This window comes from Pinus tabuliformis, chromosome 2_2 (genome assembly GCF_031772625.1).
Source record: "Pinus tabuliformis cultivar Carrire ecotype Pingquan chromosome 2_2, CPIR1, whole genome shotgun sequence".
NCBI classification, from domain to species: Eukaryota; Viridiplantae; Streptophyta; class Pinopsida; order Pinales; family Pinaceae; genus Pinus; species Pinus tabuliformis.
This window is the reverse complement of record NC_142300.1, coordinates 713174303-713201591: the sequence shown is the minus strand read 5'-3', so window position 1 is coordinate 713201591 and position 27289 is coordinate 713174303.

Genomic DNA, 27289 nt, shown 5'->3' with positions numbered 1-27289 from the left:
TAATCACAATTTGTCAAGACAATGTCTATGCAATGTTCAACCCATGTCAACAGTCAGTGCGCATTGTCATTGACAACCCCTCACTATTGGTTGCATTTGTACTTCTATTTTGGTGAGTTTTTCAAACTGTCGCTTTTGCACACCTTCATTTTCGTGAATTTTGTTCTCATGCTTTTGACTGTTGCTCTTGCTTTCTTTCAGTTTAGTTAGTGTCATTTTCATGTTATATTCATTATGGCATGTATCGCTTTCACTATCGTTCACATATCGCAAGTTTTGCTCTCCCTTTTATCTTCATAGAGTAAATGGCATATTTATGCATGTTAGTTGTCACTCAATATGTATAAGCACATTTTGGTGGTTTTAAGGTTTTATCTTTGTGAAAATGAGTTGATCTTACCATGTAAACACCTGTTGCATGCATTCCCAAAGTTTTAAACATTGTCACACAAGTGTCATCACGGTCGTCGCAAAGTGTATCTTTAGTGTCGCACTTGGCATCAAGTGGTCACAAAGTTATCACATTGAGGGAGATATGTTTTTAAGGTGATTTGGATGATCTATGTTGTTATGTCATCAAGTGTTCTAAGTATGTGATCACAGTCAAGTAATATCATTGTTCACATCAGTCTCATTGATCCCACACTTACCCATTTTTTGGAAAATTCCTTGCAACCTAGCCTCATACGACCCTCCTCAACTTTGCATTGGACAGTTCCAACCCTGAAGCTATAACCCTATGCCTTGACACTGTACAATGCGAAGTTCCTACCTTCCAGGACTATCCATTGCGCAGTTCTAGTGCTCAATCCTAGACCTTAGCCCCCAGAATTGTGCAATTCAACTCTCCATCCTGGCCCCAACTCAATCTAAAAACATGATCTCCTGAACTATGCAATCACCTAGTCTGCTCTAACTCCCATAACTATGCAGTTGATAGAAACAGTGAAAACTCCTGCAACCTAACTCACTAAGCCTCAAAACTCTGAAATTTGCCTGCATAGTCCAACTTGAACTGCGCATTGCACAGTCTCAAGGCTCAAGCCTCAACCATGAGCTCTTGAACTATGTAATTTCACAATCACTTGGGCTCCTCTATCTTCTACAACTACACAATGGGAAAATTAGTGTTCAAGCCCTCAGCCTAGCTCCCTAAGCTCCCCAACCGCACAATATTTTACTTAGTCTAAGCTTGAATTGTGCACTACACAGTCCTAAAGCTCAAACCTGACCCTTGGCTGCCTGAGTTGTGCAACTACGCAATCACTAACCCTCTCCCTCATCTTGCCATTCATTTCTAGCTCAGTCAATGGATCATCATGCAACATCATAGAATAGGGGTTTATCAGACTGATGTCGTCTATTCATGAGTGGATTGCAGATGCAGGAACTCTATCATGCTATGGCAAGATGATGAATAATGAGATGGAGAAGGAGGACATGTTATAAGACACCTAAGGAGCTAAGGTGATAAGATGTTCATCATACAAGAAGATGAAGGAACACTGGGTTACAATAGGAGACCAAATATCAGGAACACATGAAGACTCCATCTGATTCACAACCCTTTGGAGGGAAGATACGAAAATCAAATCATATCTCTCATGAAGATGAAGCATGGACACATATCTTACTGAAGACAGAAAGAAAGAAGTAGCAAGAAGGATAGCTTGGCATTGCCACATCATCATGTAGTACATTTCATAAGTGTCATGTCCAATCACGAGTCATAATGTGCCACATCATTTGTGGATTATGTAATTCTATGTTGGAAAATATATTGTAAAGTGGAATTCCAAAGGACACATTCAGAATATGAAGAGTCATGCGAAAGTCAAAAATCATAGGAATTCAAAGAGTCAAGAGTGTAGTCAAAGAGTCACAAGGAAGGTGAAGCATCACCTCATTGGTTATATATACACTCTCATTGTATGAGAAAATGACTTTTCATCTTGTATCCTTCCACAAGGCATTAAAGAGACCAGCTAGTTTTGTTGGGAAGAAAGGAGTGGCTCCAACGCCCCACTATTGGAGCTAGTGGTGTTCATTGAAAATATCAGTCTTGGAAATTTTACTTAATAATAGAAGCCTTATGGCCAACATGTTCTTCATGCATGGATTATGATTATTTGTAAGACTATTTTGTGAATGTTTGTAATTCATGTTTACTTTCATATGTGCTAAAGTAACTGAACTATTTCGAATATTTTGGTACTTATCATATTGAGAATGTGTTGTAATGGTTATTATCATTGTCACATCCTCATGGACTATTCCAATGGATATTAGAGAGATATTTCTTTTTGTATTGGTTGCAATGACCATCGCATCTTTGTGGACTATTTTGTTGCATGTTGAACATATTCCTCTTGTTTATGTGTGTCTCTACTAGGGTGGTACTATTACCTCTCTCTTATAGGCTCACTTCTCTCCCCCCTCCACAGTAAAAGGAATTTGACATAAATATGAGCGAACACTCACTAGGCACACCCCCTTGCTTTTCGAAGGCACATTTCCACTCTTCTCTCTTGCTAACAGTTAGAGCCAAGGAAAATATGTAAGAATACATGGCATTTGGTCTGATACCCTAGATGGGGATCCTATTTCAAATAGTGTGAGGTATAATCGGGACTTCACATCGGCGATACCCCCTTGGTTGATGGATTTCCAGCACCGTAAAAAATGTTCCAAGTCTTTCTTGTAACCTCCTATCTGTATTTCAAATTATTTATTCAGGTGAAGGTAAAATAGTGGAATTTTCACCTCACCAATTTGTAATTAAGGATTTAAAAGATCCTAAGAATTTCCTTTCCACATGAATAGCTGATGATACAATTACTCGGCTATAAAAGTTTGAAAATTTAGGTCATTATCTTTTCCCTGTATTTTTTTACTCATAGTGATAACTTGAGCAAACTTTGGCCTGAGCAATTTGGTCATCTAAACTACCAATCAATACATCAACTATATAGTCAAAATATGGTGCCTGGTCTTCCTCCTTTTTCTTGTAGTGATGGTGTTTGTGCCGATTGTGTTATTGACAAACATCATCGAGACAATTTTGACAAATGTGCATTTTGGTATGCCTCAACCCCTTTACAATTTGTTCACAGTAATTTATGTGGTTCAATATCTTCTCCTTCCTTCTCTGGGTTCAATTCATTCTTAAATTTCATTGATGACTTCTCTAGATGCACTTGGGTCTATTCCTTAAAACTTGAGAGTGAAGTTTTTGATTCGTTCTTGGCCTATGATGCCCTTGTATAAAAACAATATGGACATCAACTACAAAGGTTAAGAGCAAATAATGGAGGTCAATATGTCAACAAAAATTCACACCGTATTGCACTACACATGGCATTCAAATGCAACATACTGCTTCATTTACACAACAATAAAATGGTGTTGTTGAAAGAAGGAATCATACATGAAAAGAAATGACTAATTGTATGACTCAATTTAAGGGATTAAGTCTTCATTATTTGGCAGAAGCCATCAACTATGCAAATTACATAGTAAATCACACTCCCACAAAGGGTTTAAGAAATATAACACTATAAGAAGGATGGACTAAAATTAAGCTAGTTGTAATCCACTTTCATATCTTTGATAGTGTTGCATGGCCTCACATTCCTGACGAAAAAAAGAAAGTTTTATAGCCTAAAAGTGAGAAGTGTATTTTTAATGGATATTCTAAAGATGTTAAAGGTTATAAATTTATTCAACCTCACTCTAATGAAATAATCATTAGAATAGATGTTAAATTTGATGAAAATCTCCTGGCCTATAAGCCTAATTCGATAGTTGTGTCCTCTTTAGCCAATGAGCCATCTTCGGTATTTGTGCCAACTTCTCTTCCTGTTTTGTTTTCTTATTCAAATGGTGACACTAAGGATGAAAATACACCTCAACCTACTCGCATTCCTCAATATGAGTCCATTGAACATCAACCTGCACCAAGAACAACTTCCCAGATGGGATCATTCAACACGTGAAGTAGCTAGTGACCTTGTTGGTGATCCTACAGATCAATGTCGTACTTGTTCACCATTCCAACAAGCATCCTCTCTTTTGGATTAAGTTTTAGAGACTTGTGATCTAGAAACATTTGCAAAAGATTCAGGACATCCAAACTGGGAAATAACAATGAATGAAAAATAGCAAATGGTGAACGATACTTGGGGACTTATACCTCTTCCAAAACAAAGAAAACTTGTCATGTGTAAATGGGTATACATAACTAGGTATGCATCATATGGAGGTATTGAAAGACATAAGGCCCAATTAGCAGCTAAAGGATTCTCTCAATATGAAGGAATTGACTATCATGAAACCTTTTCCCTTGTCACCAAAATGAATTCCCTCCACCTTGTTCTAGCCATTGTTGCCTCACATTAATAGGATATCCATCATATGGATATTAAATCTACCTTCTTTTTTAGAGTGACTTCAACCTTCTTTTTTTCCTTAAGAAATTGCTCTATGGTCTTAAACAACTCCTCGAGCTTGGTATGAAAAATGGATAACTTTCTTCTTGACACTGAATTCTTTAGAAGCCATTATAACCCCATTTCTACTCGAAAAAACTAGGAATCCATCTCATAATCCTCGTTCTTTATGTTGATGACCTTATCCTCACTGGTAATGACCTTAAATTTTTAACCCATGTGAAGGAAAACCTTCAGAAAAATTTTGAAATGACAAACTTAGGATACTTTCATTATTTTCTTGGCCTCCAAGTCTTACAAACCAAGGAAGTAATTTCTCTTTCCTAATCTAAGTATGCATGTAACCTTCACCATTTTCACATGGAATATTTTAATCCAACCCATTCTCCCTTTTAATATGGAGTCAAACTTATTGCTACCTGCACTACGCTTGAAGTTGATGCCACTTTGTACCATCAGCTAGTTGGCAGCCTCTTATATTTCAATCATACCCATCTTTATATTCCATTTGTTGTTGGCCTTGTCTCCCAATATATGTAATCTGCACATGAAAATAATTGGAAAGTAGAAAAAATGATACTTCAATATATTTGGAGTACAATTTATTTTGGCATACATTATAGTTTAGGGGGGACTCCTTTGCTGGTTGGTTTCAATGATTCATTTTGGGCTAGTTGTAATGCCTCCTCCCACATTTAACTGCATTTACAAGTTGTCCATGGTAAACTTGAGTTGAATGCTACAATGAAATGACCCAACCTCCAAGTTCCGTGATGGAAGTGGGACCTACAAACTGAAAAATTTCTGACATCCATCAGGGACTACAGACCACTCATGATTCAGATAAACACCCCAGGTGATCAATCTGTGAGCTTGAACCCTTTTCACTGACTTAACTCCATAACTACACCCTTGAAACATTGTGCATGTGTTTACAAGGCTATAACTGCACTCATAAGTATGTTTCCATGCGGTTATGACCTAAATTCCCCAGTTCAATGTCAACAATTTCGAGATATGAACCACTTTTCTAGGCTAGCCTCCAGACCAATTCCAAGAACTACTTGCAACTTTCTAGAAACAAAAACAAAATACTAACAATGCTAACCATTCAGAACTTGAACAGAAACATAAACTAGCCATGCCTAATGCAGGATAGACATTTTGCCAAATATTTGATCATAAGGGTTTGAAATTCATTTGAGGATCACTAAGAAGATTCAATGCCCTATCAAGCTAGTTGCAACAACACTTATTAGCCCATGCATTCATCAATCATTCAAAAAACTATCAAATCATGAACAAACACCATAACTAGAGCCCATCATAGAACCATTCTTATAACCAACATATAACCATAATAGAAACAATGAAAATATTAACCATAAAATACACATAATATCAGTACATGTTCTCATTCATTATATTATAAGAATAACTCTCATTACTTATGTCAAAGACAACCAAGTCAGGGACTTCCACGTACCACCTTACCATAGATTCGGCTAAACCAAATATTTCTTTCAACCAATAACCCTCGTGCCATATTCCAAGCATGAATGTGGGATCTTGTGAGATAAAATGAGACAAAATCAAATATTTAATCCAAAGGTTAAACCACCTCCACCCTCAAGCTATTGTGATCTCACCTAAACTAGTATCGAGATCACAAAACCAAACCAAGCTTGGATGCCTCAAAATTCCTTAACCACACCTTGAGGAATTTTCCTGTCTCCACCCACCTATCTAGGGCTTCCTAGAGAAAACCATATCCACCCCCAACCCTTGGGATTTTCCTAAGACCACCTCATCCAGTTTCAGAACCTTCCAGAAATCCAAAGCTTAACCAAGAATGAATCCAATCACACCATGGCTATCCAAGAAATGGAAAGGAAATGATGAAACCACTATCAAACTAGGAAAAACTTATGCCAATGAAAACAAATGAACCAAATAAACAAATGCATGTACGATGCATTCACACCACAACTAGGAAATTACACATGCAACCTGTTACCTCCAAAATCATCTTGTTGAAGCTGTTGATCCAACCTTCTCCTTGCACTCCCTTTACTTTCTTTTCTTTCCCTTTTATTTCCTCTTCTTGTCCTTTTCTTTCGTTTTCCTTCTTTCTTGCTCTCTCTCTCTCTCTCTCTCTCAATTAAACCAAGCTAAAATAGAAAAAAAGCTACAAACTATTTCTCTGATGCCTTTTTACTATTGATGTCTCCTATTTCTTCATTTTCCTTCATTTTTCCTTTGATTTTCCTTGCATGAAAATATGTGTCTCTTCACCTTCCTTTTCTCCTATTTTCCTTTATTTCTCACAATTAAATGTCATTTATTGCCTCTTTGCCTTTGCTAATGCATTTTCCAATTTCTATAACCATTATTGAACCACAAGTGATGCCCACTAAGGTGTTTTCCCAACATTCAACCTAGAATATGTGTCATGTGACCTTGGTCTTATTTTTCCTTTAATATCCATTTTACATGAAACTTTAACCCGAGGTTGTTACAAACCCCTCCCTGTTGGAATCACGATTTTCGTTACACCAAAAATCGTAGGTGTTAGTAAACGGACACATCGCTAGAGTTAACGAATCCATGAGAAGCAATTAAGCACATGTCATGAAACACACAAGGAGAGTTGGTTTATCCAATGTCCAACAATGTACCCCCTAGTGCAAGTTGGATGTGATTCAAACTCGAGACCTTTGGCTCTGATACCACTTGTTGGAATCACAATTTTCATTACACAAAAACCCGAAAGTGTTAGTAAATGGATGCATTGTCAGGATTAATGGATCCATGAGAGATGGTTAAGCACATGTCACGAAACACACAGGGAGCGTTGGTTTATCCAATGTCCAACACTCCCCCCTTGGGGGAAAACCATCCTCAATGTTCTATGGAACCTATGACCAAGCAACTACTAAAAACAACACATACTGTCCATGGAGCTTTATAGAATATTTGAATGCAATATTTACAATGATATCCTACTGAAAGAAAAATAAACATACCGCTTATTGGAGCTTTATAACACAACCAATTGCGATATTTACAATCATATCTATATATACATATACAAAAAACTCATTTTCTTGAACTAACAAATAATGAAGGATATAAAGGTTGCATCTCATCAACCATCTCCCATGTAGCTTCATCGGGCCAAAAATTCTTCCACTACACTTTAACCTGCTGTATTGCTTGGTTCTGGAGCATGAGTTGTTTCACTGCAATGTGCACTGTGGTTCTGGATGGAACTCTCCCTCTGGTTCCACCTGTAATACATACCAATCAATCACATGATCAACATCCTACACATATCTCTTAAGAAATGAAACATGGAAAACATCATGGACTTTCACTGTTGGTAGCAGTGCAAGTTTATAAGTCGTTGGTCCAATCCTCTCAAGGATGTCAAAGGGCCCACAATACCAAGGTGCCAACTTGGAACATGACCCAATCCTAAAAGCGCTCCTCTTGGGATTGATGTGAAAGTACACATGCTCCCCAACTTGAAACTCCTTGAATGCTCTGTGTTGATCTGCATAACTCTTCTCCCTATCCTATGCTTCCTTCAAATTCCTTTCAATAACTTCCATCTCCTACTCCATCTAAGCCAACATATTCAGTCCAATCATCACCCTATTCACTAGATCACTCTAGCCAATAAGAGTATTACAATCTGCTCATAAAGAGCCTCAAATGAACTCATCTTCAAGCACTCCTGATACCAATTATTATATGCAAAATCTACCATTGGAAGATACTCCTCCCACCTCTACTGATGCATGACATGCATCCTAAACATGTCCTTAAGAATCATGTTGACCCTCTCTTTCTGTCCATCTATCTGCAGATGATAACTAGTGTTGAAATTTAAATTTGTCCCCAAGCCCGTAAACAACTCCTTCCAAAACTTGGGAGTGAACTTGGCATCTCTGTCTGGTATGATCTTCATGGGAACACCATGCAACCTCACGATCTCCTTGATTAAGATATGAGATACCTCACTAGATGAATTAGTAGACTTCATGACAATGAAGTGAGATGCCTTAGTTAAGTTGTCAACCATAACCATGATGGAATCATGCTTCTTTGATGTCCTCAGCAAACCTAAAATAATTTCCATGGAAATGACCTCCCATTTCCACTCTAGAATCAGAATAGGTTGTAATACACTAGCTAGGCTCTTGCACTTAACTTTCACTTGTTGATAGTCCAAAAATCTAGCAACAAATTCAACCACCTCTTTCTTCAAGTTCAACCACTGATAGAACTTTTTAATAACTGTCAACATCTTCTATATCCTGGGTGACTTGAATACAACTTGACATGAAACTCCCTCAAGATAAGATTCTTGAGCTCACTACTATCCGACACATAAATATTGTTCCTGAATCTAACCAAACCATCTACTGTGAGGTGATATTCCTCATCCCTATCACCTTCACCTTGTTGTTGTAGCCTCTACTTTAGTTGTAGGTACCTATCATCATATTGTCCTACTTGCAAGATCCACTCCTACAAATTTGTCCCATAAGAGCTCACAACTGAAATATGATTTAACTGCACTCTCCTACTGAAAGCATTTGCAACCCTGTTCTCCTTTCCCTTGATGTATCTGATCTCGAAATCAAACTCACTGAGTGTAGCCAACCATCTAGATTTCTTGGCATTCATATTGGGCTGGTCAAAAAAGTACCTCAGTCCACTAAGATCACTCATCCGAATAAATATCTTGCTAAGAAGATAATGCCTCCACATCTTCAATGCATGAATGATAGCTTCCAACTCAAGATCATGAGTCACATAGTTATGCTCATGCTCATTCAACTTCCTTGATTCATAGCATACCACCTATCCTTCCTGCATCAGGACTCCACCAAGTCCTTTCTTGCAAGAATCTGTACATACCACAAACTCTTTATCAGGATCTGCAATCTTCAAGACTAGAGAATTTGTAAGAAAATGCTTCAACTTCTCAAAAATAACTACAGATTCCTTTGTCCATTCAAACTTCTTTCCTTTTCTTTGCAAATATGTAATAAGATAGTCAATCCATGAGAAGTTCCTTGTGAACCTCTTGTAATAACCTGTTAGTCCCATGAATGATATGACCTCATCCACATTCCTAGGAGTTGGCCACTCCATGATAACTTTAATCTATTTCAGGTCCAATACAATCCCTTCCTTGGAAACAACATGCCTCAAGTAGTGAACTTAAGTATGAAAGAAACCACACTTGTTAAGCTTGACATACAACTAATTCTCTCTCAACCATCTCAATATTGATTACAGGTTCTCTACATTCTCTTCCTCATTCTTAGAATATATCAATATATCATCAATGAACACTATCACAAACTTGTCCATATAAGGACGCAACACGATGTTCATCAAGAACATAAAGGTGGTTGGAGCATTAGTATTACCAAAAGGAACCACTACAAACTCATAATGCCCATACCTGGTATGGAGTGTAGTCTTGTAGATATCTTCTTCTTTGATGCACACCTGATGATATCATGATCTCATATCAATATTTGAGAACATTGTTGCTCCCTTCAAATAATCAAACAAGTCATTGATCCATGACAATGGGTACCTGTTCTTGATAGTCACTTTGTTCAACTGCCTATAATCAATGCAAAACCTGAGATTACCATCCTTCTTCTTTACAAACAAAATCAGTGCACCCCAAGGCGATACACTAGGCCTGATGTATCCCTTATCAAGCATTTCGTTTATCTACAACCTCAATTCCACTAATTCTAGAGTGATCATCCTATAAGGTGCCTTTGATGCTGGTGGTTCTCCTGGTATCAAATCAATAGAGAAATCCACTTCCTTATGAGGCAGTAACTCTAAGATCTGTACTAGAAATAGATCCCGAAACTGTTGCAAAAAAGGATACTTATTCAAGACTTCCTCATACTAAAATCCTTTCCTTTGTCACTGAAAATATGCATTGCAAATAATACACACCCTTTCCTACAACTGCGCTTAGCTTGCATGGTTGTAACCATTCTCACTTATGTAGGCTTCTTCTTTCCATACAAGGTTCTCTTCTCTCCATCATCATCCAAGAACTCAATAGCCTTCTCATAGCAATCTGCCTTGGTCCTATGAGTAAACAACCAATCCATACCCAAAATCATATTATATGATCCCAAAGGAAGCACATTTAGATGTGTTGATGTAGGAATACAATTCATCTAAAATGCACAAGCTCTCACGTAATGATGAACTCTTTTCTTGGTCCTTGTAGCTAACTGCACTAACTAAGACTCCACATGCATTTATTTACTCAAGCCATACTTATTGACTAGGTTAGGAAAACCATAACTATACTTAAATCCAGGATGAATCAAAATGGAAACAACTTGATCATAAAACTTACCTTCCATCTCAATAGTGGATGTATAATGATTCACCATCCTGTTATCAAGTGTTACATAGATTCGAGGAATTCTCTAACCAACATACCCAACTATTTGAGCCTCCTAGGCACTGTAGATGTGAGGCCTTCCACGTTGGTACAATGGACAATCCTTCTTGCAATGATCCTTGCCACAAAACCAACACTACAAAAATTATCTTCCACTACCTTTATTCTACTGCTCTTGAGGCTGAGGTCTGGGTCCCTTCTTAGTTGCATTAAACTTCTTGTAAGGAGCCACATTTTATTTCTCACTTGCATCCCGAGGTCTTCCTCGCTTTTGAGGCCATTTTCCTTTAGCCTTTTCATTCCCGTTCCAATCCTTCTTACACTCCAACTTCTGCTTCGACTTCTCATAAAAATGATTCAGCTTCCCAATGACTTCCTCCATTGATCGAGGCTTATCATACTCAATATGATCCTTGAATCCTAATGGAAATCCACTGATGAACCTTTGAACCTTCGTCTTCTCATCCTTGAGGTAAGGCACACACCTCAACAACTCTAGAAACTTGGTCGTGTACTCTTCATCTGTCTTGGAACTCATCTTAAACTCATACAACTCCTTGGCCTTTATGTCATAATACCTCTCTAACAGGTACTTCTTCCTAAAGAGTCTTTTAAACTAATGCCAACTCAACTCTTCTACCTTGATTCCTTTGACACGCTTCACATCTTCCCACCAAATATCTGCTTTTTCTTTAAGGCTAAATATCATTATCCTGGCCTTTATATTATTTGTATAATCGTGCAATTTGACTAAATTATTCATACCAAGCAACCATTCTTCTACATCTTATGATTTATTCATATCTCCATCAAAAGTAGAAGGCTTGACTTTCTTGAACTCCTCTGGAAAATACAATTTCTCACTCCTCCTATAACGATGATGGCGGTAATGATGATGATGTCTATATGGACCAAAACTAGAATAGAACCCACTATCACTACCTCACCTGTTAGGTGTATCCAATCATCTACTATCTCTGACTGTATCATCTATGTCCAACTTGTATCCTCATTGAGACCTGCTACCATATGCCCCGTTAGTCCTTTCCTCCTATCCATGACTAATCCTTAGGTATCCTTGTCTCTGAAAATCCGATAGGATTTGAAGGATCACTGCATTGACCTCAACTTGCTTTTCCTAAGCTCTAGAAAGCCTTTCATGTGACTCAATAAACTTGTTATGGTCTACCTTGCAACTTCTGATTTCTACCTTCAAACTTCTCAATTCATCTTCTATGTCGGGAGAATACCCATCTCCTTGTTGGTCACTTGATCTATAAGGAGAGTCGCATCAATTGTAATCCACCATTCTTCTCGTCATCTCTAATCTTCTTCGTCCTACAAACATGCCATGTAAGATAAACCAAATATATTAGGTTTCAAACTTCTTTCGTATTCTTTTGTAGAAAGAAAGTTTAAATTTCCCACAGTAATATGTCAAACTTGTCGATGTTTTGAATCCCAAAGAGGATCCATCATCAAGCCAAACCTCTTTGGGATTTGAAGCATAGTTTGGAATACTACTGTGGGAAATATGAACTCTCTTTCTACAAACCAAATATAGACATAATCCAAATCATACCTCTGTAAAGTTCAGTCGAAGCTATCTTGTCTACAAAAATCATTCTAAATCAACATGATATACATGTATATACACATAATGACATCAAAATGCTAACATATCAACATCTCACATCATGCATGATAACACAAATTGTAACGCTGAATACATACATGACAACCATAGCCAAATCAATGCATGAATAGTAGGCACACATACGATAGACATTCATGTATAATAATCAAATTTCTCCCATTTAGTCCAAGTGTTTGAAACTGGAAGCTCTGATACCACCCTTTGGTATCAAATATCACCTAAAGAGAACAAAACCCACTACGATACCACCCTATAACGCCTCCTCACACATTTACCTACTTTTATAAGGTCCCAGGGTGAACATTAGTTGATTGTTACTATGACATGACCCGACCTTCAAGTTATGGTGATAGAAGTGGGGCCTACAAACTGAAAACTTTTTGACATCCATTAGGGACTATAGGCCACTCATGCGTCAGATAACCACCCCAAGTGATTAATCACTACACTGGAACCCTTTTTCAATGACATAACTCCATAACCACACCCTTGAAAGATTGTGCATGCAGTTATCAGGCTATAACCACACTCATAATCCTGCTTCCATGCGGTTATGACCTAAATTCCCTAGTTTTGTGCCAGCGGTTCCAAGGTCTGAGTCACTTTTCCAGGCTAGCCTCCAGACCACTGCCTAGAATTTACTATAACTTTCCAGAAGCATAAACAAGATGCTAACAATGCTAACCATTCAGAACTTGACCTAGTCATGCCTAATCCAGGATAGGCATTTTGTCAAACATATGGTAAACAAAAAAGTTATAGGTCACGAATGCATATCTGATCATAAGGGTCTAAAATTCACCCGGGAGTCACCAAGAAGACTCAATGCCCTCTCATGATAGCTACAACAACACTTGTTAGCCCATGCATTTATCAACCATTCAACAAACTATCAAATCATGAACAAAAGGCATAATTAGAGCCCATCATAAAACCATGCTTATAACCAACATATAACCAAAACATAAACCTTGACAATATAACCCATAAAATCTACATAATATCAGTACATGTGCTCATTCATTATATTATGATAATAAGTAACATTACTTATGCAAAAGCCAACCAAGTCAGGGACTTCCACGTACCACCCGACCATAGATTAGGTTGAACCAAATGTTTCTTTGAGCCAATCCTCCCCGTGCCATATTCCAAGAATGAACGTGGGATCTCATGGGATAAACCAAGGAAAAACAAAACATGGAATCCAGAGGTTAAACCACCTCCACCCCAAGATACCATGATCTCACCTGAATTGGCCCTGAGATCACAAAACCAAACCAAGCTTGGATGCCTTAGAATTCCTTCACCATACCTTGAGGAATTTTCCTATCTCCACCCACCTATCGAGGGCTTCCTAGAGAAAACCATCTCCACCTAAAACCCTTTGGATATTCCTGAGAACACCTCACCCAGTTCCAAAACCTTCCGACAATCCAAATATCAACCAAGAATGAATCCCATCACACCATGACTATCCAGGAAATGGCAAGGCAAGGTTGAAACCACTATCAAAATAGGAAAAACCCATGCCATTGATAACAAATGAACCAAATAAAGAAATGCATGTACCATGCATTCACACCTCATCTAGGAAATTACACATGCAGCCTATTACCTACAAAATCCTCTTGCTGAAGTTGTTGATCCATTTTTCTCCTTGCACTCCCTTACTTTTTTTTATCTTGCCCTTTTCTTTCCTCTACTTTCTTTCATGTTGTCTCCTCTTGGATCTCTCTCTCTCTCTCTCTCTCTCTCAATTGAACCAAGTTAAAACTGACAAAAAGTTGTGATGCCATTATTGAACCAATTTCCATAGCCATTATTGAACCAGAAGTGATGCCCACTAAAGTGTTTTCCCAACATTCAACTTGTAATATGTGTCCCATGACCTTGGTCTTGTTTTTCCTTTAATATCATTTTTACATGAAACCTTAACCCTAGGTTGTTACGCTGGCGAACATGATGATCAGAAGTCTATTTTGAAGTTATTTTTTCCATCTTCCTTTTGAACTTGTCACTTGGGCTTGTAAGAAGCAACATGATATTTCTCTTTCTTCAATAGAAGCAGAGTACCGATAAATGGTTAATGCAAGTCAAGAAGTCTTATGGCTTTGAAAAATCCTTTCAGAATTTGGACTCTAGTAGCAACATCCAACCACCCTATGGTACGCCATTCAGAGTGCCATCAAGCTCACCAAAGATCCAATTTGGCATCAACACAACAAACACATTGAACTACAAATAAACTTTATCACAAAACTCATTCATGATTAAGTTATTGAAGTGCACATTTTCCCTACAAATGATCAAGTGGTGGACATTTTCATAAAATTTCTTATAGAAGTGAAGTTTTCTAAACTTCAATGTATGTTAGGAGTTTAGGAAGTTGTCGTTAAGGGGGGATAAGCTCCAATTCCTTATTCTTTCTCCTATTGTGTCACCTTTGTAAATCCTTCGATCATATCCCAAGTTGTTCTTAAAGGGGAGCATTAGGATATTTAGACACTTAGGAGTTAGTTAAGTTTGACTTGGTCTAGTGTATGTATTAAGTAAAATTATGTTTCATAATGAGTTTCTTTAGTATGCATTAGTTGCATTGTAATTCGACAGTCACGATATGTTTTAGACATAGAGTGATCTAACTGCTCATATTCTCCTCGACACTAATGACTATTGATCTGTTGCTTAACAGATTATTGGTCCATGACCTCTATTTAAAGGGAATGGTGGGTCATGAACGATGATCAATTGTGAGAACTCTCTTATGTAATGTTTTTTTGTGTTAATAAAATTTCTTCAACTGGCCGCGTTGGCTAGGGTCATGGATTATTTCCCTCTTAAATGGTTTTAACCATGTAAAAATACTAGAGTTGTGATTTTGATATGACTGTGTTAGTGGTTACTAAAGATGTTCATCCTGTATGGAATACCCTATTTAACCGAATAGTAATCCCAGGTTTCATATGCATTTTACAACATTTCTCTTCTTGGATTTCATGGGTTCACTAGTTTTAAAATTTAGGTCATTTTGGTTTCTGTTTTCGCTAAACTATCCCTTTCCAAAAAGTTTTATATTTCAGTGAATTACTTTTACAAATATTGTCTTGCTTAGCTACCCTATAGATAAGCTTATAGAACTTTTTCTATCTTTCGATTCAATTTCTTTCATTTAGTTCTTTTTCCAAGATCAACATCTTATTATTTTAAAATAAATCAACTGACTTTGTAAATATAATTTATATAATAAACTAATTCTTTTAATAATAAAATAAAATTCAGAATTATCCAAAAAAATGTTAATAGGTTTTCTTATGTCATATATATGATTAATAATTATTTCATAAATAAACCATAATAATATATTGATACAAGAAAATAGATATATTAATAAATACTAAAAAAATAATAATATTATAAGCATAAAAATGAAATTACATAATAATTATGAAGGGTAAAGGTTGAAATAATGTCCGATGAATTTCTTATTATAATCGAGTTTTTTTGGGAAAACCTACGAGTGTGGGTTAATTTTAATAGTTATATGGTGAAATTAAAACAAAAATTGGAACATATTTTGGGATTCCAGTTATTAGTTAATTATCAGATTTACAAAGATGCCATTTTTTTTTGATATTGGGATTGTGTAGTTAAGTGATTGGTATTGGGATGTCTTGTAGGTTACATTGAAAAGGAAATGTTCTCTCTATTTGATTCAATATCTTTGATTTCGATTGTGGAGATTACATCATCAAAGCCTACACAACTATATTTATCGTATGAAGAAGATAATATTATTTATATATTTAATGGAGATATTATTATGCGTATATGTAATGGATATTAACCTTCTACATAAGTATTCCAATACATTCACACAATTTTGAAAAGGAATGTGAGATATTTTTATGTTCAAAATGTTTTAAATTATTGTTTACTTCTATATTCATGTTACTTATCAAGAACGGGGTTTGAAGAGGGTCTTTAGTTTTGAAGAAAAGATTTTTTTTTTATAATTTTCTAACGGGGTTTGAGGAGGGTCTTTAGTGTGGAAGATTTTTATTTTTATTTTTATTTTTATTTTTAGATTTTGGTCTTAACATTATGTTCATGAACAAAATATCAATTTAGTTTTATCTTCTCAATTTGTCATGAATGTTTGTTACTCAGTGAACAAATTGTTAATAATTTTTAAATAATATTAAATATTGAGGAAGTGTTTGTTACTCAGTGAACAAATTGTTAATAATTTTTATATAAAATTAAATATTGAGGAAGTTGTTGCACGTTGATGTATATATGCATAAATTTATGTTGAGATAGACTTAAGTAAAGGAATTCCAAACAAATGATTCTCAAAAAATTAAATAAAAAGCGTTTTGAATTATGTGAATATGACATTTAGGTTGAGGATTTATTATGTTCAAGACTTATTAAAATCTACTTATCAACATGGTCGAGCTCATCCTATAAGGAAAAAGGGCCAAATCAAAACCAACCAGAGTGAATTTTCTGGAGGTATTAAGTTTGAATATTGACATTGATCAAAATGATGTTTTCAACAATTGATTATTGACGTTGATCAAAATGAGTTAAATTGACAATCGACTATTAACATTGATTAATAGACTATTAACATTGAATAGAATGAAGTAAATCAATAAACCACAATGATCAAATTGAGATAAATGTCTAATGAAATGTCACAAAAATATATACAAGGTTTTTCTCATTAAGAGAGGTAGTGGTATTTAAAGTGCCTCTAAGAGGAATGAAAAAACATCATGGAATAATACTTCAAATTCAAATAAGGAATTTGTTTCTTTTAAGAATCCTATTCTCGTTAAAGGATCTTAGCATGAGTGGTTTGGTGAACAATTTGTTTCCCCAATTGTGCAGGTTTAAGTCTCCAAAGACATGTTGTAATTAGCTTGTTTGTGATATTTAGGCTATTTTTTAAGGATTTAATAGGATTTAGTGTTTTTCCTATATTTTTCCTATAATGTAGGCAAATATTAAATAAAAAATATGTAATTTAGTATTAAAATTGATATTTTTTTCACCAATATCATCCATTTAATCATATCATATATATAAAAAAATAGGTCAATTTTCAACCAAATTAGTGAATAATTATTTCATAAAATGTCCAAAAAGTAGCCCTTTGCGAAATTTCACCCCTAAAATTTTCTCTAATATTTATGAAATAGTTGTATTTGGTAACCAAGAAATGACATGTACATCAGTTATATAATTTTTATCATGTAACTATATTATGTACTTATATTGTAGTAAATCCCGTACTTGGGTTCAAGTCTCCAAAGACATGTAATTGGCTAGTTTGTGATATTTATGAAATAGTTATATTTGGTAACCAAGAAATGACATATACATTAATTATATAATGGTTCAAGTCTCCAAAAACATGTAATTGGTTGTATTTGGTAACTAAGAAATGACATGTACATCAGTTATATAATTTTCATCATGTAACTATATTATGTACTTATACTCAGTAAATCCCGTACTTGGGTTCAAGTCTCCAAAGACATGTAATTGGCTAGTTTGTGATATTTATGAAATAGTTATATTTGGTAACCAAGAAATGACAGATACATTAATTATATATTGGTTCAAGTCTCCAAAAGCATTTAATTGGCTAGTTTGGAATATTTATGAAATGAAATAGTTATATTTGGTAACCAAGAAATGACAGATACATTAATTATATATTGGTTCAAGTCTCCAAAAACATTTAATTGGCTAGTTTGGAATATTTATGAAATAGTTATATTTAGTAACCAAGAAATGACATATACATTAATTATATAGTTTTAATCATGTAACTATACTATATACTCATACTCTAATATATCCCATATATAGATGTACATATACTTACTTTTCTTTATATCGTTCTTTAAACACTTTAAATATACAATTTTTTTTATTGAAATAAAATTGTGAATTTTTTATTTAAAAGAAACTAATACTAAATTAAATCATTATATTTATATTATATCTCCACTTAAGAATATGCCATTTTTATTTTGTAACTGAAAAAATGTGATTTTTTATTTGAGAAAAAATTGAAACAAAATTAAATCATTTTATTTATATTATATTTTTATTCAAAATTACTGAAAATTAAAACAACTTCAACTTATTTAAATTTTGTTTTTCTACTTTTATTATATAAAACCATTTTAAGTATACATTAGAAATATTTTTACCTTTTTTTATTTTACAAAGAACGAGTACATTTGAAATTTAAACAATTTTCTTTTATACCTAGTATTCGAATTTCTAATATTTTACCATTTTAATTTATTTATTTTTTAATTTAATTTGAATTTTTTAAAATATTAAAAATTTCATATATTTTTTAATCAATATTTAATAAATCCTCCAATAAAATAATTTTATATTAATAATATTAAAAAATAATATATTTAATGAATATTTAATAAATTTTCAACTCAAATAATTATGATGATGATGGTGATGATGGTTAACGTCCACTAAAACCAAATTAATCTATTGAACCTATAATTTTCTTAATTTTTAATTATCAAATAATTCTATATCACCCGTATTAAAAAATAATATACATCATGGACAACGTTATCAAAAACAACTTTTGCTATGTACTTCAAATAGTCTAAATGAAGCAATTTATAAAAATAATGTAACTGGTTTCACACACTAATATAAAACTAGCGCTCGCGGGTTCGACACGAGGATCCAGTGACAATGTCGGTCTGATTTATTATTTTATTAACATTGTAATTAGATTAATAATGAAATATGTCAATCTCATTTAGTACTTTATAAAAATTGTGTCGCGGATCTTTGGATATGCGGGAGCTAAAGGGCTTTGATTACCCTTGTTTCAGGTCAATCTGACGTAACGTTTAATCTAATTCACAGGCACTTCAAGTTCAAAGTCCACATCATCACGACAGCCACTCACTTTATTTTCAATTCATGAGGAGAACGACCCACTCAATTTTCAATTCGGGGTTCAAATGTACATTAATTATATGAATGTTGGTATGAGTCAAGTACCATGCTTCCTTTTATTGAAAAATATATATTTCAGATCGTGTTTTCTTAGGATATAGATGCTTAATAATTTATTCAACAGGGTTAGCTTTGAATGCAAAAGTTTGAAAGTTGTTTAAAAAAATATTAACATTTATTTAGGAAAAAGACTAGTATAGTTTTATTTAGTTATTTATCTTATATATTAATTATTTTAAAATTAATTATTATTTGTTTGTTTAATTTTTAAAATTTATTAAAATAAAAAATTTATCCATATATGTGCATGGACTGAGGTATTGAGAATACTAAAAAGTTACTTGGAGTATAGAAGGAGAAGTTCAATATTATCATCATCTTCACTGCAATGTAACCAAATCATCATAATGACACCTCCTCTTATATCCTGAAACAATGTTAGTTTAGTTCAAATGGCACATAAATGATCATTGATGATACCCTTCCTTCATTAATTGAGGTATTATGAAGTTAGAAAAGTTATATTTATTTATGGACTTGCAAGTAGGAGACTATATATTTCATGTAATAAATGATAGGCAAAAATGAATTTAACATCTTATGCAAAGTGTAGTGCAAATAAAAACTCATCATAGCTTGATGGTAAGAGTGTCAGTCCAATTTATATTTTGGCCCTATTATTTGAAAGATCCATTATTTCCATGAATTTCTCAACATTATTCTTCATAACTCTCATCAAATTACATGGAAAATTGTCATTCTTGGTCCAATTTCTAAATATACTTGATGTATCACCAAAAATATAGTTTAATTCCTTCAAAATAAGTCTTCCCATGAACCATCGTTAGTCAAAATGTCTTAATTGGATTTATACTAGAATAACCACATTAATAAAGTGGTAGAAAGACATTGGTAGATGTCATTTTCCACCTTTTAATGTTGTTGATTGGTGTATGGACGATGGAAAATGATGATATTAGACGTTCTTCAACCACTTTATTAATGTGGTTGTGTTAGTTAAAGAGTGATGTGCATAGGAACAATTAGTCGATCATGGTTGACTATGGTTGACCTTGGTTCACTATGGTTAAATATGGTAAATTTATGGTTGAAAAGGGTGGATTATGGTTAACAAATGAGGGACTATGGTGACCATGGTTGTTCATGTGAAACCAAAGTTATCTATGATAGATTATAATTGACTATGATTGACCATGGTTGACCATGTTGTCTATGGTTGGTTATGGTTGGCTATGGTTCATCACGTTGAGCATGGGTGAAAATGGTTGACCATGGTTTAACTATAATTGGCCATGCTGACCATGGTTGGCCATCTTGATCATGGTTTACCATGGTTTGATCATTTTTCCCATGTTTTACTTTGGTTTGCCATGATTGACCATTGCAAGCCATGTTTGAGGGTGTTCGATCATGCAAAGCAAGGTTGACCTTAATTAACCATGGTTATCAATGGGTTGACCATGTCAACCATGATTGATCATGGGTGATTGAAGATGACCATGTTCACTCATGGTCGACTAAGGTTGACTATGGACAACCTTAGTAAACCATCATTAACTTTGGTCAACTATGATCAACCATGGTTTGACTATGTGTAGACATGATTTGACCATGGGTGAACATGTTTTGACCATGTTGACCATAGGTGAACATGATTTGACCAATATGGCCATAATTTTTTTATGATAAATTATGGTTGTCCATGTTGGTAATGGATGCTCATAGTTAACTATATTTGATCATGGTGACCTCCATTGACCATGTTTGACCATGTTTGGCCATGTTGAGCATGGTTAAGCCACGAGAGCTTCACTAGGGGAGCAATACCATACCACATGTGTTCACATTGGGGGATATATATTGAGGAAAAATTGACATAATATATTGAGCATATAATAGAGGGTAAAGGGTTTTTATATTGGCAAGTATAGACAATGGAGGTCAAAGTTAATGAAAAAATATAAAGGGGTATAAAAGATGTTAATGAAAAAATGGATACTTACAATATCTAGTGAATGTAGGGGTTCTTTAAATTGGTAAGGTGTATTGGTTTCGTATTGGTATGGGGTTAAATAATGTGATTTTTAGAGGTATTTTCCAATATGTAGTCAAATTAGGGGTATTATTTAGTATGCCACGAACACACGCGATATGTTAGGGGTTCATTGAGCAAAGCCCCCGTGGGTTGAGCATTGGTTGACCATGTCTTTCCAAGGTTAATTATGGTAACTATGATTAACTAAATATGACCATGGTTGAATAAGGTTGACCCTGGTTGATTATGGCCAACCAAGGTAACTAGAGTCTACTATGGTTGACCATGGCAACCATAGTTAAAAATGGTCCACCGTAGTTGATTATGCTCAACCATAGTGGATAATGGTTGAACACATTGATTATGGCTAACCATGGTTGACAATGGTTGGCCAAGTTGACTATGGTTGATCAAAGATGAACATGCTTGCTCATGGTCAATTAAGGTTGACCATTGTTGACTCTGGTCGACAAATATTGACATGGTTGACAATGATCAATGTTAGTCAACAATAGTCAACCATGATCAATCACAGTCAACCATCAACCATGATTAACCATAGTTAACCATGATCAACCATGATTAACAATAGTTAACCATGATCAATAATAGTTAACCATGACCAACAATAGTTAACCATAATCAACCATAGTAAACTATGATCAACCATAGTCAACCATGATCAACCATAGTCAACCATCTTCAACCATGATCTACCATAGTCAATCATGATCAACCATAGCCAAACATGACCAAACATAGTAAACATGTTCACTATGGTTAAACCATGCTCGTTCATAGTCAACCATGTCAATATTACTCAGCCATAGTTAATTAAGGGAAACCATGTTAACCATCGGTGAACATGGTTGGATAATGATGACCATGGTTGGCCATATTAACCATGTTGACCATGGTTGACCCTAGCCAACCATGTTGAGAATGTAGACCATTGTTACATGGTGTGATCATGTTTGACCTTGGTTGAACATGGTTGGCCATCTTGACCATGTTTTTCTTAGTTGATTGTGTTTCGCAATGGTAAGCCAAGGGATGATCATGGTTGGCTTAGTTAAACATGGTTTACAACTGTCAATAATGCTTTTCTTTGTCACATTGTTGCATCATTTGTTGTTTGTCACATTGTAATGATGTTTAATGTTTGTCAAATTGCGACATTGTCTATTATTCTCCACATCTTGATATCATTAGTTCTTTGTCACTTTGCAATGTTGTTTATTATTTGTCACATTTCAATATTTTCACATTGCAATGTGGCCTATTTCTTTTCAGACTACGATGTTGTTTCTTATAGCATTGATTTTGTTTGTCAATGTTTACCTACATCTGACTTTGTTCATCCACATGGTTTACCATGATGCCCATGGTGACTACAGTTCACCATGGCTCCCATGTTAACTACGGTTGACAATTTCGACTATGTGACATCATGTTTTGGTCCAATTGTGACACTATTTATTGTTTGTCACATTAGGAATAATATTAAAGTTATATTGCGAACACTATAAAGTTAAAGTAAGATTAAGTTTATATTATGATCAATGTAAAGTTAAATTTATATTACTAAGTTATAATGTAAAGATTAATGTTGTAAAGTTATTAATATTATCATACAAATTATAAAAGTTATATTAAAAATTGAATTGAAAAAATTAAATATTAAATAATATTAAAATTATGCTAAATATAAGTGTTAAATTTATCATATAAAGTTATTGAAGTTAAAATTCTAAACTTTAATCACTGTAGTAATGTCTAAGCCCATGTTTAGTATAGTCATGATGCCAATGGTTAACTATGGGCATGTATAGGCATGATCCCTATGGTTGAATATGGGCATGTTGTACATGATGCCTATGGATGACTATGGTTGAACATGGTGCCCATGTTGACTAGTGTTGGCTATGGTTGACCATGCCAATCACAATGAACCATAATCAACCACACTCAACCAAGTTGATTATGTTTGAATTTCATTTGTCAAATGTTTACCTCTAGATAGACCACAGTGCCCATGGTGACCATGGTTTACCATGGCACCTATATTTACTATGATTGACTTTGGTGCCCATGTTGGCTATGTTTGACCATGTTAACCACAGCCAACAACAATTAACATGTATTAATGTATATATTAATATATTGTTAATATGTTATCAATATGTTGATGCGTAAATTAAACTATTATTAATGTGTAGATTAATGTGTAGGGTAATATGTATATTAATGTCCATAATTATTTATTTATCCACATTTTAATATCTTGTTTCGTGAAACAATGTATGGTTATGCATCAAACCTTTTCCTTTTTCTCTTCTTCTAATTTTTTATTTTTTTTACTTTCCTTAATGTTTTTATCTGATGACCTTTTGACAATATATATTTACATTTTTTTTCCAAGGGAAAAATTTCGTAATTATTTTTATGAGTGGTAAACAAAACTACATAGGTAGATGCTTACAACATTAATATGGATTATAGCCTGAAAGAGGTGGATTCTCTCTAGTCATCAAAACATAAAATTGAGAACACTCTCTCTCTCTCTCTCTCTCTCTCTCTCTCTCTCTCTCTCTCTCTCTCTCTCTCTCTCTCTCTCTCTCTCTCTCTCTTCTCATATCCTATCTACCTATTTATCATCATATACAATAACAAACTTGTTATATTTCATCCAAAAAGGAATTTTTTGTTATATTCCTTCTCTATGATTGTATCAAAAATCATTGTTTATAAACAACAAATCAAAAAAAGCTAGATTAGATCAGATTTGAGTTATTTCCAAGGGTTGAGAAGATATTATTGCAACTATCCCGCCTCTTTTTTAGAGAACTTGCATGATCCTTTGTCCATATTTAGGCCAACTTTGGAGAGTGAATTTGCATTTGTGTTCTTGTGTTTGTATACATGGTCAAAAGAGATCTAAGTGAATGTGTCTCTCAGTTGACATAATTTTTGAAACAATGGTAATAGAAAATATTGTTTTAAATGTGTTGTTCCCAACATCCACTTATAACTATTTGAGAGTCCCCAAATATGTGTATATTTAAGATCCCCTATTCTCTTGTCAATTACTAAATAATTTTTAGAGCAAAGAGTTCCACAAAATAATCTATAGCCAGGCCAACATTTGCAAAGATGGAGAATGAAGTGTTGTGGTTTAGATTTAAAATTCCTCCAAACCATCCTTTAGAAGGAGAGCGTTAAGATACACCATAAAAAAATGCCCAAGGGATATTGCTTTGCATAGTGGCTTCTTCTAGCTATTGATGTTGGTTTTCCTTCAAAGCTTATTGAGAGTCTCTAGCTAGGGTCAAATAATTGATGGTTGCTATGGTAGAAACCAGAGTCTTGTCTTCAAATATTGAATGTTTCTTCCTAAGCAAATTTCCCAAGCCACCATATAGAAGTGCTTTATTCTTTGGTCTTTTTATAGTTTGAAACCATCTTTTTAGGTTTTCATCTATGGAGCTAGCATCGAAACAGAATTGTTGGCTTTTCATTAGATTCATTTATGTCCGTACTTCTTTAGTGAAAGAGCGTATTATTGAGGTACTCAAATATTACCAAGGCATATTGTCTTAATGATGAGGTAAATAAGAAGTTTATTCTTTCCAGGGATGTAATTTTTATTGAATCTTCTAGGACTGACAAAATTGTTGAGTGACAACTTGATTGTTTGGATAGATTCACTAATCTAAAGACATATCATGAATTCGATAATGATATTCCACATATTGAAGGGGGGGGATCCCTATATTGGGTTAATCTGCGCAATCTGCTTATGAAGCACCATCTCCCCCTCATGAATTTCCAACCACTTCATGATATTAGGAATATCCTTTGAATGTTGTGATTGAGAGGATTGGAAGGTTAAACCTTGATGTAGCATCATCTTAATTAGTGGAGAAACCTATACCATCTAAAAAATGTCCATTGAAGTGGCTCATCAAAACACTTGAAAGTATTCATCGTAATGATGTTGAAAAAATAAGAACTAGAGGTTCCATCAGATAAGATGGAGGAGATGTAGATAACTCTGATTTAGGTGACATATATTATATGGATGTTTCATATGATTATGAATTGAATTTATATACTAATTTTGAACTAACTTCCTTTGAAGAAGCCACTTCTCATGATGAGTGGAAAAAAGTAATGCAATAGGAGTATGATTCTCTCATCAAGGATGGGACATGGAAGTTGGTGATCCCTCCATTCATGACCAAACCACTTGGCTACAAGTGGGTTTATAAGAACAAGTACAAATTAGATGGATCACTTGATAAGCACAAATCAAGGCTTGTGGCAAAAGGATTTGCATACAAAGAAGGTGTGGATTATGATGATATTTTTTCCACCACAACAAAGCAGTCCACCATCCATATTATATTTTCATTGGTAGCACATGACGGATGGAAATTCCATCAATAGATGTGCATACTAATTTCCTGAATGGAGACTTGGAAGAGTATATGTATTCATGTGTCAACTAGAAGGTTTTGTTGTGAAGAAACAAGAATAGCAAGTATTTGAACTAATCAAATCCTTATATAGATTGAAATAAGAATCACGAGCCTAGTATGAAAAGTTAGTTGAGCATCTTTTGAAATTGAGTTTCAAACATTATTAATTTTGATGATGCAACTTTGTCTATCCGGAAAGTTGAGAAACTGATCTATATCTTGTAGTGCATGCAGATGATCTATTGATGATTGGGAACAATGAGAGCTATATTGCATTTGTAAATAAAGAGTTAAAGAAGGGCTTTGGGATGACAAATTTGGGAGATCTTCAACACTACTTAGACAGTGAAGTGACTCAACATACAAATAATATATTCATCTCTCAAAATAATTAAATTGGAGAATTCATAAATAGGTTTGGCATGGCTAAATGTAACCCTCTTTCATTCCAATGGAACAAAATTTGAATCTCACATCAAAAGAAAGGAATGAATTTAAGGATGCATCAAAGTATAGATAGCTTGTGGGAAATCTAATATACCTTACCAATACCATAGAAAACATTTCATTTGTTGCTAGGATTCTTTCTAGCTTTATGCAAAAGACTTATAAAGGACATTTTTCCAATGTGAAAGGAAAACTGAAATACTTGAAGGGAACTCAAGATTTTGGACTTAAGTATTCTATGGTGGATAGCTTCATCTTGATTGAATATTCTTTATTCAGAATATGATGGGGACAAAGAAAATGGGGCGTTAACTTTAGTGTATATCATGAGTCTTAGATTAGCAACTATCTCCTAGATGTCACACAAATATTCAGTGCTAGTATATTCCATAACAAAGACAAAATATGTGGAAGTCGAAGAAGTAATAAAGGAGATTGTGTTGATTATGAAAATACTTGAATATTTGTAGTAAACAAGTGAATTAAATTTATTTTCTAGTGGTCAATACTTTTGTGATCCAATTGGATAGAATCCTAGATTCCATGATCAAACTAATTTGACTCGATAACATGTAGAGGCCAAGACTACTCATTTGAGACATTATTTTAAAGGTTACCAAATTACGGATATCTTCACCAGAACACTCGGAAGGGAAAAGTTTGAAAAGTTTAAAATGATGCTTGGGATCACAAACACCCCTTTTTATTGGGGGG